The sequence below is a fragment of the Asparagus officinalis genome, chromosome 6 (genome assembly GCF_001876935.1).
Source record: "Asparagus officinalis chromosome 6, Aspof.V1, whole genome shotgun sequence".
In the NCBI taxonomy this organism is placed as follows: domain Eukaryota; kingdom Viridiplantae; phylum Streptophyta; class Magnoliopsida; order Asparagales; family Asparagaceae; genus Asparagus; species Asparagus officinalis.
In genome coordinates this window covers 63,702,074-63,708,420 of record NC_033799.1, presented here as the reverse complement: position 1 = coordinate 63,708,420, position 6,347 = coordinate 63,702,074, and positions in this window count along the sequence as shown.

Below are 6,347 nucleotides of genomic sequence, written 5' to 3'. Positions count from 1 at the left end.
TGTCGGGAGATAGAATATAAAATTCTTCCTCTCCCATTTCGGGTTCGTCTTTGCCCCAAGAGAAGACACCACCTTTTTCAACTCCCAAAATTTGTGCCTCACGGGTACGGGGAATTTATCGCGAATCCTAAGTAGGGATAAGTCAACGCCTAACACGCGTTGCCGGTTTAGTCTTTCACCGATTGAAGAAGACACCAGAATTCCAGTCTAGGAAGTTTATCCTGAATCCTAAGCAGGGATAAGCCTGCACCTAACACGCGCTACCGGTTTAGTCTTTTTCCGTAGAAAAAGACACCAGAGTTCAATTCTGGGGTATTCTATCCTGAAACCTGAGCAAGGATAAGTCTGCGCCTAACCCGCACTGTCGGTTAGTGTTAGACCCTAGAGGGGGGTGATTAGGGTCTTATGCTAATCTAATCCGATTAAATGCCAATTAAAACTAATTAATAAGTTATCCTAGCAAGTATGAAATACAACAATATATATTAGCTAGGATAAGCAATATAAACAACAAGATATATCGGATATATGAACTAACACAAGGGTAAAATAAACAATCTACACAAGTGATAGGGTAATATGATGAGCAATACACAAAGGCGATATAAGATATGAAAACAAGAATAAGAACGCCAATGCAATCACAAACAAAACGATATGATCACGGAGTTCGGTCTAACCACTTGACCTACGTCTCCGCTCCTCACCTCGAGGAGATCTCCACTATCACAACCGGGTTTTCTACGTTCACCCGAACAACGTTTACACCTCACAATACAATCACTATGTAATCACACCTCACACACTAAGTGTTGGTCCTAGCCCGTGTCCTCCTCCTCAAGTGCTCGGTTACAACCTCTCCCTAGGCACGTCAACCGACGCCACTCCTCTTGGATTCGACTCCGTCTCTCACCACACACTTCTCTCGGTGTACAAGTGTATTACAAGTGAATCCTCACAATTAGGCTCAATACAAAGTATTTGTTCTCTACAATGAATGAGAACGAATTATAAGCTCACTCTCTAGGTTACACAATCCCCACAACCCAAATTATATAATGTATAAAAATACAATAAGCTCAATGGTTGTGTGTGTAAACAAAGAGTATCAATAAAACAATTAAACTCAATATAGAAATCTTGCTTATGGAAAATTAAGATCAAAACAATAAATAGCTAGAATTGAGTTTAAGGAAAACTTCTCTATAGATCAAGAGTGAGAGAGAGAAGAGTTGAATGCCCAAACACCAAAGGATGATCTCCTCTTTGCTCTTGTGAAATTTGCTTCACAAACTAAACTCAAACAAACTCTTAAACTCTTTTAAACAAAACTTAAACCCTTGATTAAAAACTTTCTTAAACTTGTTTTAAAACTCTCTTTTTGTTAGTTGGAGAGCTAAAGGAAATGGGGTATTTATACCCTCTCAAAACTCAGCCAAAAACCCAAACAAAAAGACAAAAACAGCCTAAAGCAACGGTAATAAAACTAGCCGTTGGAAGCTAAAAAAGTCACTGTCGGTCGACCGGAAATTTCATCGGTTGACCGGAAAATTTCATCGGTCGACCGGACCGGTCGACCGACAGACTCTCTGTCGCCCAGTGAACACGAGAACTCAGGTTCGGTCGACTGGTTCGGTCGACCGAAAACTGACATATTCAAAACTGTTTTGCTGATTTTAAAACGCTGTTTAAAAATATCAAATAAATTCCAAAAAATGTAAAACTTTGGGGAATGATTGTAGACATGATAATAAACATGTTATCAGAAAGGACTTCCTAAATGTAAAATATCATCATTTTGCAAGATAGTCCAAAACATGAAAATGGAAACATGTGAATTTTGACATTTTGGCTAAACCATGTTTTGAAACTTTGCACAATGATTATATAGACTTAATAAAGTATGTATATGATTATTGTTAAGTCCAAAAACTAAGAATATAATATTTTCACAAAATTGTATATTCTATGCAATAAATACCAAAACACAATAGTAAATATGAAACATGTGATTTCATATTTATAAACATGAAAACTCAAAACTATGTATGTATATATATAAAACTATATATATGCATAGAAACCAAAACTTGTGTATATATATATAACTATATATATATACAAAGAAACCAATAAAATGTGTGTGTATATTATATTAAGCTTAACGTATTAAACACACAAAATATAAATTCCTAAACTAAATTACCCAAGCAATGATCTTGATCTTCAATAAGCTTGACTTGGTAATCTCGCGGATAAAGTTTTAACTTGGATCTTGAACTTTGAATAGCAAGGCTTCACCGACATTCCGCCAACCTTCATTTGATATGATCGTTATGGCGCAATCCATCCAACCTCCAACAACGTTGTTTGTCTACAACACATAGGAAAACACAAACACTAGACAAACAATATTAGTAGTAAATTGTTTGTAAATCATCATCAAAACAAGAAGGCCAACAATCTCCTCCTTTTTGATGATGACAAACAATTTACAAAAAAAGATATATGCATGAAGTAAACAATTTATATAATTTATAGAATATACGAAATGAAGATCTTGGCAAACATATGTGAGCAAACATAGATGAATATGCTAAGCACTCCTCACATACGAAAAAGATAATGAGAACACATATGAATATATCAATGTGAAAGAAGTGTCTCATTAGCACAAAAAAATATAGAAACCATATAAAAGAATAGATTTATGAAATCAAAGAAGAGGAACATGAGAGTCATGCAAAAAGTTTTCAAATGAAAACAAATCAACCAAAAGAAATCATAAATCAAGATTTGAGTCCAAAACCCATGTTTGATCAAAAATAGAATCTCCTTTGTGGGATTTGATCAAACCACATATGGAATACATTATAAGGCACGAATAGATGATCCATAAGCACAAACATATAAATATCATCATATAAGTGAAATATAATGAATTCAAAGCAACAAATCAAAACAAAATCTTTAGCAAAAGAATTTCAAGAGAGGCAATAATATATTAATCTCTTAAGCTTGTTCTAACCCATATAATCATTCTAGCATCCGGTAAACATGATTTGGGAATAAACACCCAATAAATCCGGAGGGTTATATAAATACAAACCTCTCATCAAAATCAAAGCTAGGAATTATGAAAACAAAAGAATTTGACCAATAAAAGGAATTGTTTTCATAAAAGTTTAAAATACATTTTTAAAACCAAGAAAAAAGGAAAATAAAAACTTCTAAAATTCTTGGTTTAAAAAAAATTAAATTTGTTTTGGTACCCAAGAACTCTTGGTACCAAAAGATTTAGGGACATGACCCTTATCATTCAAGCTCAAAGCCCTAGGGTTATGAACTCATTTTGGCACATTTAGTGCACAGGTCCGGTTATAGCAATAATTATGCAAATGACCCATTCGATTGCAATAAGTGCAATAAAGAGGATGCATTTGGTTATGTTGACCATGTGGATGTGCACGAGGAACATTTGCAAATAAAGATGGTCTTTTAAGATTATTTTGCAAATGAGAAACATTTTGAAATAATATTGGTCTACTTGAAATATTTTGCGATTTAGAAACTTTTCACAGATAAAAACAAAACTTGGCTAAGTGACCAACTCTACCACAAAAATCACAATGATACACATTAGCATGCTTATGATGAACAATGGGTGCATGTGTGTGTACATGTGATGAAGAAGAAGCCTTATGAGATGCACAAGAAGAATTAATATTCTTATGTTTTTGTGCATCATAGCAAAACTTAGCTAAATGGCCTTTACGACCACAAATGGAGCACTTATAAGTTTTACTATACAAGTGTGCAAAGTGTACGGGTTTAGAAGTTGTAGTACTAGACTTTGCACCCAAGTCCATAAGTTTCTTATTATCTACAATGCATGTTTTAAGGGTGGAATCTAAAGATGATATTCGATTTTTCACAAGATTCAATTCATCATTATGCATACAAGCATTGGAAATAGAAGTAGATGAAACATGATCATTTTTAAAAAAATTAAACTTATTTCTAATAGTTTCTACTTCTATCATTGCATTATTATTAGCATGAGTTAAGCTAGCAATAGATGACGACATGTTATTATTTTCCAAACTTAATAACTCATTGTTTTCTTTTAAAATAGCATTCTCTTTAACAACAATATCAAGTTTGGAAGCTAGCGACTCATGATCGGATTTTAAACTAATATGCTTATAAAATTATTTTACAATTTTGTATAGGCATGAGATAATCTATCATATGCACAAGCGAGTTCATTGATGGATATATCACTATCGGATTCCGAATCGCTTACCACACTAGGGCTATCGCCTAGTGGTCGTGTGGATGATGATGCTCCACACTCACTTGAAGAATAATCCTCCAAAGCTTGTCGGATTGCCTCCAAGTCCCCTTGATGTGCTTCAATAAATTTCCAAAGTTTGTAAGCACTATCAAAATGAACAAATTTGTTAGAAAAGGATGAGTCAAAAGCATTAAGCAAAAATTCTAACAAACGCTTGTTCATTGTAAACATTTTATTATCATGATCGCTCCACTTGGAATTCTCTAATGTGGGCATAATATAAGAACAATCAATAACTTCCCATAAGTTGATATTTCTAGATTTAACAAATAGTTTAAATCTAGAAACCCATTGTGCATAGGGGAAATTAATGAATTTAGGAGCAACATTTGATTCATAGCCTAAACGAAATACATTTATATTCAAAACAATATGATTACGGAGTTCGGTCCCCACGACCTACGTCTCCGCTCCTCACCTCGAGGAGATCTCCACTATCACAACCGGGTTTTCTACGTTCACCCGAACAACGTTTACACCTCACAATACAATCACTATGTAATCACACCTCACACACTAAGTGTTGGTCCTAGCCCGTGTCCTCCTCCTCAAGTGCTCAGTTACAACCTCTCCCTAGGCACGTCAACCGACGCCACTCCTCTTGGATTCGACCCCGTCTCTCACCACACACTTCTCTCGGTGCACAAGTGTATTACAAGTGAATCCTAACAATTAGGCTCAATACAAAGTGTTTGTTCTCTACAATGAATGAGAACGAATTATAAGCTCACTCTCTAGGTTACACAATCCCCACAACCAAAATTATACAATGTATGAAAATACAATAAGCTCAATGGTTGTGTGTGTAAACAAAGAGTATCAATAAAACAATTAAACTCAATATAGAAATCTAGCTTATGGAAAATTAAGATCAAAACAATAAATAGCTAGAATTGAGTTTAAGGAAAATTTCTCTATAGATCAAGAGTGAGAGAGAGATGAGTTGAATGCCCAAACACCAAAGGATGATCTCCTCTTTGCTCTTGTGAAATTTGCTTCACAAACTAAACTCAAACAAACTCTTAAACTCTTTTAAACAAAACTTAAACCCTTGATTAAAAACTTTCTTAAACTTGTTTTAAAACTCCGGTCGACCGACGGAAATTTCGGTCGACCGCTATCCAGGTCAAACACGAGAAAAACACCAGCTGACTTATCCGGTCGACCGGTGCGGTCGACCGAAGGAAGCTCTCGGTCGACCGCGGCGGTCGACCGACGAACTCTCTGGAGCCTACTGTCGAAAGAACAAACGAGCGGTCGACCGGTGCGGTCGACCGAATACAGATACTTCTGAAAACTGTTTATCTAATTTTGAAACGCTGTTTAAAAATATCAATAAATTCCAAAAAATATAAAACTTTGGGGAATGATTGTAGACATGATAATAAACATGCTACAGTGACTAGTTATCATAAAGGACTTCCTAAATGTAAAATATCATCATTTTGCAAGATAGTCCAAAACACGAAAATGGAATTATGTGAATTTTGACATTTTGGCTAAACCATGTTTTGAAACTTTGCACAATGATTATATAGACTTAATAAAGTATGTATATGATTATTGTTAAGTCCAAAAACTAAGAATATAATATTTTCACAAAATTGTATATTCTATGCAATAAATACCAAAACACAATAGTAAATATGAAACATGTGATTTCATATTTATAAACATGAAAACTCAAAACTATGTATGTATATATATAAAACTATATATATGCATAGAAACCAAAACTTGTGTATATATATATAACTATATATATATACGAAGAAACCAATAAAATGTGTGTGTATATTATATTGAGCTTAACGTATTAAACACACATAATATAAATTCCTAAACTAAATTACCCAAGCAATGATCTTGATCTTCAATAAGCTTGACTTGGTAATCTCACGGATGAAGCTTTAACTTGGATCTTGAACTTTGAATAGCAAGGCTTCACCGACATACCGCCAACCTCCATTTGATATGATCGTTATGGCAG